The 13,341-nt window shown below is 39.3% G+C and overlaps 1 long non-coding RNA gene across 1 annotated transcript in view; it reads right to left on the minus strand.

Moving 5' to 3' along the window:
- The window catches only part of LOC128850922 (uncharacterized), a 49,433-nt gene that overhangs the window by 4,914 nt on the left and 31,178 nt on the right, over positions 1–13,341 (minus strand). Inside the window, exon 2 of the long non-coding RNA XR_008448158.1 lies at positions 549–646. This is a non-coding gene — a long non-coding RNA (uncharacterized LOC128850922). The remainder of the gene's footprint in view (positions 1–548; positions 647–13,341) is intronic.

Consider the following 13,341-nt stretch of genomic DNA (forward strand, 5'->3'; position numbering starts at 1 on the left):
TTTTTCCCTTAAAAACAGGAGGCTTTGCTTCTCCAGCCCCTCCTAATTTCTCATTTATACTGTCTGTTATGAAAAAAGGATATACTCTCTACCAGTCCACCTCTTGGAGAAGCTACGGAAATCAGTTCTCATAGCTTCAGCCAATCTCTTGTCCTGGGCTCATGTTTCCAGTTAAACGTGGGATGAGTAAAGCTCATTGGTAAACCATTATCTCTGGCTTCTCATCTGGGAGAAGATCAGAATGAAGACTAGTATGCGTTAGCAAAAGCAGGAGCCATGCTGAAAAACTCCTGCATGGTATGGATATCAAAAGCTTCCTAATGGGGTGAAGGTCGAGGCAATGACTTTTCTTTTATGTCACTACAGCCTCTTCCAACCAACCAGCTCTCATCTCTCCATGATAGCCCCATTCAGAAAGGCTGAGACACTACAGGATTTTTTTCTATATTTATCTTCACAGTTTTCCCAGAAGCATGGAAATGTAACTTTAATGGGAAACTGAAGTGCAGAGAGACCGAGCAGCATACCAAAGGTCACAGAAGACATACCTAGGGTAGCTGATCAGGGTGTCCAAGGCCACTTTCAAGTGTCTCAGCCACTCAACTCTTCCTTCAGGTTTGGAGCCAGGCGATGGTGTCTGAACACCCTTTTAATAAAAAAAAAACCAGGTAAAGCTTTCGGATAGACATCCAAGACTCAAGCTGTAATTCTCAACAGCAGCTCAGTTTGCTCCAATTTCAGGTAAGGACAGCTAAAGAAAACCTTCTGGACCACATCCTCCACTCATTCAACCTTGCACAAAATCATTCAATCCAAGACAGGTTCACTAAGGTTGACCACATATCTTATTTACTTCCTTGAATGTAGCCCTCACTCAGATGAGATTGAACCACATAAAGCAGAAAAAAGAAGACACATTGCGAGAAAGGGAGACAGAGAAGGTGAGGAAGAAATGCCTTCTGCACTCCTCCTCACCTGTTTTTCATAAAATCCTGATTTTGCTTTCATATTAATTTAGCAAATGAAGGGAGCATGGGTCACATTTAGAATGAAGTTCAGCCTCCACTCAGCCTTCACCTGCAGTTGATAGCTGGACCAATTCCCCAGTGCAGCAAGTTTGTTAACTCTCTTAACTTGCCTTTCTAAGCAACAGTACACCAAAGACAGGGGAGAATTCAGACTTTAGGGTGGATAACAAGTGTTTCAATAGCTTTCCAACTCAATGGGGCATTTTAAGCTTTTCATTAGCAGTAATTATGCAGGAAGTAGAAGGTCACCAGCAGTGGCTTTAATGAGATCAAAGAGGCATAACTTAATATGAATTTAAAGTTAGAAAATTACATGTACATTAACATAAGAGGCAGATAGATGGAAACTATTGCTACTGTGAATCGTTGTCTTGAAAAGTTAATTGTTTTTTTTTTTTCTTCTGTTGCTTTTTTGAAACTTTTGACTACAGAAGTTTTAGGTCTGAGGTGTTATTAACAATACTCAGTGATGTAAATGTTGAATTGGTCCCGTAAATTATCATACAACTATTTATTTATGATTTCTGACAGGGAACAATAAAAATCCTGTCTTTTGGCAAACAAGATCTTTCCATTGTTCTTGCTATCTGCTGAAACAGGCCAAGCCAACCTAGAGAGAGCTGGAGATTTTGGTTACTGGTGTAAAAACCAATGTTCTCTTCCCAAAAAGTGCTTTTCATGTAGGTGGATTTTGAGCAGCAGCATTTATAGGATCACAGCCCTTGTGTAAGATGCTGCCTTTCTCTCTGGTAATATTCCAGAAGTAGCGACAGAAGAGCTGTAACACAGCTGGAGGCCCTTGGAAACCATTCTGATTTACTGAAGTAGCTGCATACAGCACTATGAAGCTGACCCTCATGCTCCTTCGAGAGTGAGCCTTTACTTAAGAAAATCCATCTTTCATTTTCGCACAACATGGGTCAGAATCCCTGAGGGACCATGGACTTTCAAAATGCAATTTGCCTACTTTTCGAAGGGTTGTGGTGTACGAAGCCAGCTTCAGTGCTCAGTGTGAGTGCTGATGCTGAGCTTTCCACTCAGCATGCTTCCTCACTCCAGGGCAGCTATAGCCTCATTAGAAACAAATGCTGATTGTGCCCATGCACAGACATTGAGTAGGAGGATGAAGGCAAGCAAAGACTTCTGGAGCCTTTGTCGCATATCTTACATCCACAGAGGTATAAGCTACATATTGGCTGCACAGACCAAACTCTTAAGAGGTATTTGGACACCTAAGTAGGCAAAGTTTCACAGAGAGGTGTAATTAAGGTCCTCTATCAAGATGGAAGCGGTTCATTGATGGGAAACAGACTTCCTGAAACGTGAGAGCATTATTCCCCACAAGGACAAGCACAACCTGTTTGATTTTACAAGTATATAGATTCTTTAGAGAGCAGCCAAGTCACCTGTGATGAACATGTTCTCTAAATGTCACTACTGTGACATCCAGAGGAACTTCAAATATTGTCAGTGTGATTATTCTAGTTTGGCAGTGCTGAAAAGTAAGTACTACCTGGCACATTAGTTTTCTTTATCTTTTTGATTCAGGAGTTGAGAGTTTCAAATGGATTGAGCAACTCAGGAAGACACATTTGAATTCATTAGCTGAACATGCTCCAAAATCACAGAACACATTGGATATTTTGCTCTGCAGGCACTGGAAGAGGCCAAGTCCTCAGGAAACTCTGCTAATAGGTGAAGCTCATTTGGCTTTGAGAGCTATATACTAATTTCTAGCAGCTGCCAAACTGTCCATAATGGCTTTAAAATACACTGTAATATAAGAGGATGAAGATCACTATATATGCAGTGCTACAGACTGGGAGAAGAGTGGCTGGAGAGCTGTACAGAGAAGAAGGACCTGGCGGTAATGGTTGACAGTCGACTGAACATGAGCCAGCAGTGTGCCCAGGTGGCCAAGAAGGCCAACGGCGTCTTGGCTTGTATCAGAAGTGGTGTGACCAGCAGGTCCAGGGAGGTTATTCTCCCTCTGTACTCGGCACGGGTGAGACCGCACCTTGAGTACTGTGTTCAGTTCTGGGCCCCTCACCACAAGAAGGATGTTGAGGCTCTGGAGCGTGTCCAGAGAAGAGCAACGAAGCTGGTGAGGGGGCTGGAGAACAAGTCTTATGAAGAGCGGCTGAGAGAGCTGGGGTTGTTTAGCCTGGAGAAGAGGAAGCTGAGGGGAGACCTTATTGCTGTCTACAACTACCTGAAAGGAGGTTGTGGAGAGGAGGGAGCTGGGCTCTTCTCCCAAGTGACAGAGGACAGGACAAGGGGGGAATGGCCTGAAGCTCCACCAGGGGAGGTTCAGGCTGGATATCAGAAAAAATTCTTCACAGAAGGAGTCATCGGGCACTGTCAGAGGCTGCCCAGGGAGGAGGTTGAGTCACCTTCCCTGGAGGTGTTTAAGGAACGGGTTGATGAAGTGCTGAGGGACATGGTTTAGGGAGTGTTGGGAATGGTTGGACTCAATGATCCATGGGTCCTTTGCAACCTGGTGATTCTATGATTCTATGATTCTATGATTCTGCAGAAGCTGTAATTTCATGTTAAAGCTGCAAGAGACTAGATCCTTTTAGAAAAGGATGTGAGTTCACTTCCTGGTCATGCCAGTAAAAGACCTCTGTGATTATGGGGCACAGGAGAACAAATGCACTGTAAGTGTAAAGCAATAAACTTTCCTTACATAAATAATATGGGGGTTGCATGTTACTGTTCAAACTACAAGATCTGATTCTACAAGTTAAAGCAGAATATGAGTTAATTCATTCAGAAGATATTACTGGATAAATAATACATAATAATGGCAAATGTTACTTCATAAAAGGCATACAGTGAGTTAAATAATGTGGATTCTCCTCAAATACAAAGAACTGCCTGCTTTATTTTTGATTAATCATTTGTAATCTGATCAAATGGAAGAAAGCAAGCTGCCTGGTGCAAATTACTGTTTTCCTTTTTTTAGCAGCTGACCCAACAATTGGGCACCCTTCTGGGTTGAGGAACAAATTAATATTCCTCAACTGTCTTGAAAGCATTTAAATACTGAAACAAGCTGCAAATGGGGATGTTGCTAAAAGTGGGTTAAGTAGTAAGCAATTAGCTACATATAAACAATGCATCAGTCTGTTTTGATGATAAGACTGTAATGTCAGCTTTTGCTTTTCCGTATGTTTCACAAACACAATAAGCAGGCTTATATTGAAATGTGAGAAAAATATAACTCTTTGTTCAGTGAGTACATTTCTTTTTCCTTTCTTACTGCTCTCTAGGAATCGGAAGGTTCAGTGCTGCACTACAGACACTTTCTGAAGTTGTGCTTTTGTGGGCAAGCTTTCAAAAACACGAGGAAAACATTCACGTTAGTGTTTGAGTGTCCAATTGGGAAATAAAAGACATCACCAATATGATCAACAGATCAGACTTTCTTTGTGATGCTATGATTTTAAGTAGTTCAATGTTATTGTCCATACAAAGTGGGTGAGTGCTAAACAGATGATTTCTTCAAGCTAGAATTTCCCTCCTTCCTAAACTGAAAGACTTGTATTTTATGTCTGTTTGTCAAGTTTGTTGTTCTTTTTTATTATTATAACATAATAAATACTTACATCTCTATCTGAATTCACAGAGTAAAATTATTACTGAAGTTTGAAAAGGAGATGAGCAGTAACGCAGAAATTCAAGAAATACCAAATGCCTTTATCTGGAGAATGCAAGATAAAAAAGCACCACTAAAAACCTCTTCAGATTCCTCTTAGAGTTTCTGTCCCAAACTATTTTCATTGGAATCATTTTATGGTTCAACTCACTTTCACTCCTTGATTTGAAAAACAGTGGCAGAGGCCTGATCTACATCTTGATCAGGAACATAAAATCTGATCAAACGTTCAGGGTTACATAGAGAAGTGTTAAAAGAAAGTTAACTGGAAAGAGGGTGTTAGTCATGGCTCTTTTGACCACTAACCACAACATCAGGCTAATTTGAACAATTGTATAATTTATTTTTTCTTCTATGTGTTGTTTTATATTCCTTGGGCTTTCTCCTGTATTCCCTTCTACTGTGACTATTTTAGGTTGAAAAATGTCCTCTGTCTAGCTGGAGGGAAAAAGTAGACAGAGGCACAGAATAAGTTCAAGAAAGACTCGTTCACTGAGGCCAGCTGCAACTCCATAAACTATGAACAGATCCCTGTTAATTTTGTCAGCACTTCATGCATGAAATGTATCATCAAATTGTGCATATTTCCTACTATGCACACACAGGAAAACACCCTTCCTGTAAAGATGGAATCAAGAATCCAAAGGGAAGCATTTTTTTCAGAGATATAACCTTCACCTCTGGTATTTTTTAGCCTCTCAAAATTTCATGACTTACTTTTGACCTCTAGCTTTCTTATTACTCCTGCTCCATTACACAGGCATACACCTTCAAACCACTAATAACAGTTATTTATATTTATAGTGCAGTTGTGAGCCTGGCTTTGCCAGTACCTCGCAAACAGGTCATGGCATTTCAGAGCATTAGCCATGGTGAGGCTGAGCCTAAGCTGTGCAAAACAAGACTTCAAGCTCTTATGCAGTGTATTAACAGGGGCTCTGGCACCTATCACAGGTTGTATTTTAAGAATACGGTACAAAATCTACTTCCCTTTTATATGTAAAACCAATGTAACTATGATAAGAATAAACCATGAAAGAGATTTTGCTTCTCAGCAATCATAGAAGTAGGGTCTAGGGCATAGGAATGTATTTTCCTTCTCTTATTCACGTGTCCTTCTATTTATAGCACATTGGGACAGTGGCACAAATGATGAAGCACTGAAAGGATTTATTGACAGTTTGGTAAGGTAAGGAGTGAACTGCTGGTTAAGGGAGCAAGTGTGTTTGGAGCAAAGAATAAAATGAAGACTCCCTGCCTGCAGTTCACATCAAGCTGCTATAACTTAGTAACATGACTAGGCCACTTAGTCATCTTTTGTTCAAAGAATGTTTTTCTCCACTTGAGTTGACAGAATAGCCAGATCATTTAGTGGATAGATACACCAATTCTTGACCTCTTCTCAGAGTTCTGTTCATGCTGGTGCATGGGTGTAGCTATGGGGCTTGAAGCAGGCTTGAGATGGACTATCTATCTTATGTTCTCTGTAATCATGACCATACACGAACCTGTATTGCCCAATATTTGTTTTTAAAATAAATTTTATCATGCCTAATACAACCGTTTTAATCTTGAGCAAGTTCTGGAACACACACTGTTAGTCAGATAGAGCCAGGAGTGTTTGGGAGCCAGTCCTTATTCTTACCACATTTAACAACTGAGAAGGTAGCTAGCAGGAAATTTAACTAGAAGTTTAGTACCTTAGTTTTGGTTTACGAATGGAGAAATGATCTTATCTTGGTAGTATTTTAAGGAAACGTTTACAGGAGAAACAGAATAGATACAAATGCCCATTGGATGTTTCTCCTGTACAAAGGCTTTATGGAGTTTGATAGGAATTTAATAAATAAATTTGTAGAGGTTTACTACAGTTGAATAGAAATTACTTGTAAAGGTCTGCAGCTATTACTCCTGCCTCCAGTGAAGGAAGACCAGCTAAGAGACTTTTGGCATAACACAAAATGAAATATTTTTTCTTTTTAACCATTCTATAGAGTCCTATGCATGTGATATAATTCTGTATTTAATACCACAGATGTGTCATTTCCTAATACAGTCCATTGGGTGTTTGTATGTAGGTTTCCTTTCACAAACCCCTTAGCACAGCCGGAAAATTAATTTTCTCCGTGTAAACTAAATGATGTGGCTCTTTTTCCTCTGAAGTCATATGATGTCTGCCAACACAAAACCAGCCCACATGCAGCTGTATCTTGTTTAGGAGCCTATACTTTTGCATATGGTTCCTGGATGGAGGCAATATCACTACAACAGAGCTATTTAACTAGTATATTGTCACACAATTACTAATTTCTCTTTTATTTTCATCATGAAAGTCTGTGGCATAGGCCCCCATATGGTAAAATAATAGGCTGAAAGATTAGCCACCACCACCATCTGTTACTTGTCACTGTTTTCACTCCCTTTTTCAAGAGCTGAATGCAATTTCAAAATCTTTCATTGAATGAGTCTATTTTCTTTCAAGTTATTACCTAGATGACTTCAGTGATTCTGTATAGATGGAGCCTGAAAAAAGAAATGCTGAGAGCAGTGAATGCGCGTAATACATTTGCATAATGCAGTGGGAGAGAGGATGCTGTGAGAGGAAATTCTCAGGGCTGGCATATCACTTCACCCGTTACTGTTTACAGGAGTGTAATTCCACTGCCTGCTTTGAAGTCACTCCAGAGAACCACACTACTGCAAGAGAGAATGTACCAAAGTTATCCATTGTGTACAACAGATGAGAGGTAGTAAACCATTTATTCTTTTAATATGACAATTTATTACATGTTGTTTTCTTTATAAGAGTATTTATGTCTATACAAGTTAACTTATTATGTCAAAAGCATAAGAAAGTAAATGAGAGAAAGGAAGAAGGAAGGATAAGGAAAACCAAAGAAAGAAAAGCACGCGTGTCTTAGGTAAGCATGTAGGGGAAATTACAAAAAAAATGTATTCTGTAATCAAGATGCCCACTAATTTGTATGACTGACAGACTCAAATTAATGCGTGCTGCACCTTTGGCATGTAGACCTTCAATCACATGCTAATTCTTGCAGAAGAACCGTTGCTATTTGAAGGCTTGGCACAACCGGCACAGCAGATACTGGTTGCGCTGTGCTGCACAGTGCATTGTGATAAACATGAATCATACTTATAGTTCAAGGTAAGGCAGGGAAGCTTAGTCAGCAAAGATAAGGTTAGCCTGTGACAAATCATTCTGAAGCAGAAAGAATCCACACTGCCACTTTCTTTGCCATAGGATACACTATGAAGACATAAACTGCATCTCCACGTTTTACCAGTAGCAACATTGGAAACACTTCTACTATTTCTGAAACAGAAGTAGAAACAAATAGCATTTCTGATGCTATTCTGATGTTGTATTTAGAGGAGCTCTCTTCTTTCTCTGTGTGCAAATTCTATCTGGGATGCCCTTAAGGCTGCAAAGTTTTCCCTGTTTAAAACTTGAAACTATATGTACAGCATTACGTCAATGAAGAGTGACATTTTTTTAATGATATCACTAAAAGTATTCAACTTTTTGTAATTGAATGAAATTTCATTATCAAATACTCAGTTTTGAGCAAGAAACTGCTTTATTCCAGGCTATCATTAAAAACACTTGGACTATAGGGTGTTCCTGTGTTAATGCCCTTTTTATACAAGCATAGAAAAATATTTGTAACTTTTTACTCCATTTTGTCAGCTGAATGAATGCTAAAGTGACATGACTGGTCTGTATTTGTCCTACAAGCTGATTCAAATCACACGTGCAATTGAGTGATTGAGGTATGGGCATGTTGGAACTACAAAATCTTGCTCTTCTCCTGAACCTAGTCTTAGGTCCCACTGCCTGTAACATGCCCTGTCAGCTTTACTTTCTAAATTAGACTTCAGGCATACCAAAGTGACTCCCCTGCTTATGGAGTGCCTAGCATATCATCAGAAAGCAATAAACAAAAAACCCAAAGAGGAACCTCATGCCACATGGAGTGACCTTTATTTTCTAGATCCGTCACTTCAATTGTTTGCTTCAGGATATCGGGCCAGATTCTCAGAGGAAGTAAATCAGCTTTGCTATGTGTGACAGAGCTGTCCCAAACCAGAGCTACTAATGTTTATGTGCAGAAACAGTCTAAATGTCACTCTTATGTCTGGCTCATGATTCAGAAGACCATAACTGTTTGACACAGACCATGTATTTGTTATTTCAGGGGGCTGCTTGGAAGGAGATGGCAAAGGTTTAGGAGTCAATGATCTCCATCAGCTCTACAAACAAGGCAAGACTGCTGGACTTTGTTTTCTTTTGGGAACTTTCCAAGCATCAGTACTTTGCAAGTTACCCTCATAGGCAATTCAATGCCTGTTTTAAGTTAATGTGCTTTGTTTTCCAGGCCACAAGTAAAATCACAACAAAGCAAAAGTTCATATTTGTTTGAAAACAGCCCAAATTGTGTACCGTGTGAAAAGAAGGGTAAAAAGAGGGTCAGAGAAGCTGGGAGTAGAGAGGGCATGGGATAGGGAAAAGCTCTCCAGAGGAGGGAAGGTGGTTTTTAACACACAGAAAAAGAATAAACTGAAGAAATGGGAAAAAGATAATAGTTTGAAAGTCTAAGTGAAAAGCACTTTGAAATACCGTAGCTCACTTTTTCTTGGTGAGATTCTGGTATCACTCATGAGAGGGTCAAAGGGACTGACACTGCTGGCTCTCATGTTACCATTGTACTAAAGGCACATGGAGAAGATGACAGCAATACAATCAAGATACCAGGCCAAATTCTGGCCTTGATTATAGTAATTCAAGTAATTTGAGAACCTTGTTCAATGTGATCTTTTAATTCTCTGATTCCTGAAAATGCTATAGCAACAATGGAGGATTTTCTTTAATCAGATATCAAACACACACATACCTTAAAACAAACATAACCATAGGGGCATTTAGAGAATTATTTCTTTTTTTTCCACAACAGCAAGGAAATGTTAAGGGAGGTACCTTTGTCTACAAATCTGTGAATATGATGTTGTTAGCTCATTTTCCCCTTCCTTGTACTTGCTTTCACCCCACAGCTCTTTTCTTAAGGATGACATCAGAGTTAGACTGCTAACTTGATGCTTGGAAGACCTAGTTTTAGAATTCTCTATCACTTTAAAAATATTGGAGAAATTTGGGGACAGTGGTCCCCATCTGTTAGGTGGGGATTACATTTTCCCTACAACATACATAGGGCTAAGTGAAGAAAATGTATACTTCAGTGACGAGCTCTGTTAGTACCTTTTCTGGATTAACATATTTTCTCTCCTGTATTGGATCTATCACTTTGTGAAGTCAGCCTCAAAAATTTCCATTGACTACCATGGAAACTGCATTTGGCCAGTAGTAGACATAGTGATGCCAGATGGTATGAAGCTATGCATATGACTGCAACAGAGAATTAATCACTGAATACTAAATTCAGATGAGCGCATTGGATTCAGAGTTGAGCACAAACGCAGACAGGGAACCACCACTCAACGTAAAACCTAGTTAAAAATGATGCAAATACTTTGTGAGAAATTAAAGCAGAGTGAAACTATATTCAGTGACACAACCACTTACCTGCTATCAGTAGGACAGTTTCACCCTTTGTTTCACTGGGCAGATTCATCTTTCCATGAAGATGCATGAAAGAAAGGAAGTGAGATAAAAGCCAATAAGAGCTGATTTTACTAACGTGAATGCTGAGTAAAGGAACTGGCAGTCTCAAAGAACTGGGCATAAGAGATGAAACCTTTGAAATCCATGTCACTACTTCAAGAATGACTTGTCAGTGACCTATAGCTGTTATAATACCTACATGAGGTATTTTTAGCCTCCATAAAATGAGTTTGGTTTCTTAATCCAGTTAGAAGGAGATATTCACATCAAGTTATTCAAAATCCAAACCTGCAATCTCAGGCAGTTGGAAGAAATGGAAAAAACTACATTTCATTTGTGACACTGAAGCAAATTGTTCCCTTGTTAAAGCCAGATATTAACAGGGCCAAGACTTCCTATGCTGTCCTGATTAATAGTAAACCTGAGCACCTGGGTATTACAATGAGGACAGCCAAAGGGAAACTCAAGATAGATGAATGTGTTAACTGTCACCTGGGATAAGAAAGTTGGTAGAATGGAGAGAAATTTTTATTTCTCCTGTAAGTACTGTGACCATGCTTTGCACTGTTTATTTGTTTGTTTGTTTGTTTGTATGTTTTTCTCTTAAAAAAAATGAGAAAACTCTGGTTGTGCAGAAAACCATCACAAGTAATGTAGGCTTCACTAGGCAGGGGAAAACTTGCAATGTCTGGTTACCACCGGACGTTTGGCCCAAGCATTTTATTTCCTTTTCAAGAGAGAAACAGGTCCTTAACTTTCAAAGTATCTCTTGCTAGTGCCAATGAAGAGATGCAACTGAAAAGCAAAACAACATTTTAAATAGTTTTCTTTCATGATAAATTTTCAAGATGTGCTTCTTAGACAAGGAGAGAAGCATACAACACTCTCTTCTTGGATGATTGAAAAAGTAATAGAAAAAGAGCCATTTCAGTAAAACTTCAATAAGAAAAGAAAAAAAAAAAGCAGCTTTATACGCCATGGATACAGCTAGAAGAGTAGTCAACAAGGCGTGATTAACAACAGCTTGAAAATATTTCTCCATACACACAAACTGAATGCATGACGGAATATATTTTCGCTATTGCTCTTAAAATTAGTCTGAGGATGATCTTCCCAGATGAGTTAGGCATCTACCTGATATCTAAATGTATTTGTTTCCACAGGATAAGACACAGATAATGGCAACTTTGTGCAATGCAAATCACACTAAACCATTCTGATGATTTCTTTTTTTTTTTTTTTAAGTCCAGCAGCTGATCTTGCATGACTGCTTAAAAATGCAGGCAAAGAGACCACACTGATTGCAGCAGTAAACTGTACTCATATCTCACATTGGCTTGGAGATGCAGTTTGACAAGTGCAGCTTAAACAAACCTGAGCACGTCAGTTATTTTCAAATGATTTATTCGTTACAGTCACTCACAACATAAAAGCCAACAATAAGTCATTAGCACGCAGCAGAGGAAATTTTCCCAGGATATTATGTATCGTGTTTGGATAGTTACAACTCACTGCTATTATTTATTCACGCCACTATAAATTATTCTTCTCAAAATCAACCCGAGTCACATAAATGCTGACTTGGAAAGTACGAGGCCTCTCTTTTCGTGCAGCATGTATATTTCCTTTCTCATAAACTTCCTGCCTAAAAATGGAAAACCAAAGGCTAGTATTGCTTAGGTGTCTAAAATCAGTGCTCTGGAGACACAGGGGAAGGCAGTTAGTTGGCTTAACATTTGCTGCGTTGATTTTGAGGCTCTGAATTTGTTGAGGGCTGAAATTACTCCCGTGCTGCAAAGCAGAGCACTACTGAAACACATGAATAATTTTCATACTAGTGTAAGCATGAGATTATTTGTCACAGGCTTTTGTCTTCCTCTCTTCATTTTGTTTTCTAAATACTTATTTTGTACTCTTAAACAATATCCAACGAGGCACTGTAGATACTCAGCAATTTTGAGTAACTACAAATGGGGTCACTTACAGCAAGGAAATCAGAAGCAGTCAACCAGACCAAGTCAGCCCTCTGCACAGTGAAGAGGCTTTTGGAACACAGATGCTGTTCATATTCCCTGTATGATGCAGTCTACTAGAAAGTGTACTGTAACACCAGTCCATTTGATGCAAGGCTCCTGATAGGTAACAATGTCGTCTCATGGAGATTGTTAATAGGGTTTGGATTTAAACCAGGGAAAATGAGGAAAAGCTCCCTAGGAGTCATTATAACCCGCCAGAATCTAGTACTGAATTATCATTAAATTGAAGCCATTTCAACGTGTCCCTGTGGTGGTTCATTCCCACAGAAACTTCCACAAATAGTGGATGAAAAAAATGTCTTCTGCTCAGTTTTGGAATCACATGGTTTTGAAAGACATCTAGCCAGAGGTACTGAGGATGAACTCACAGGAGAGAAACTGAGCTGCACTCATAGGTTCAGGCACTTCTGGGGCTCATCCTGCGCCCACTGAAATAAATGAATAATGCAATGCTCTCTAAAGCTATCAAGATTGTTGCAGAGCTAAAGCCAGACTTTTTCAGTGGATGGCCCTTAATCCTAAACCACATTGTGCCCCTCAGCTTCCACAATAGCTTTAATGGTGCCTGAGCTTGTTGTAGGGACAGAGTATCCCACAGAGTCTGGTCCAAACAATTAGCAAGTTGGAAATTTTCAGTAGGAAATTTTATTTCTAACCTTGTTTAGTACTTCCCCTAAATTCCAAGAAATGTAAATATAAGTAAAATTTTGCTCAGTCTTTGATGAACACTGCAGACCATCTCAGCTCTAACATCCTCTAAAATATTTGTCTACAACTTCTGCATCTGACTTATGCAAAAACACAGGTCAAAACCACTGTGTTCTGGGACTGCCTGCTCAAATCTGTAACAGCTTTATTGTCATACCATTGGAGAAGCAGATACCTCCTTTGAAAAAAACTTGAAAATGACTTTGTCATTATTTTAGGCATCAGTGACATTTCTTTGGGATTTTCTGTCTGCATCTCCACCAGACGCTG

The sequence above is a fragment of the Cuculus canorus genome, chromosome 1 (assembly GCF_017976375.1).
Source record: "Cuculus canorus isolate bCucCan1 chromosome 1, bCucCan1.pri, whole genome shotgun sequence".
Classification (NCBI taxonomy): domain Eukaryota; kingdom Metazoa; phylum Chordata; class Aves; order Cuculiformes; family Cuculidae; genus Cuculus; species Cuculus canorus.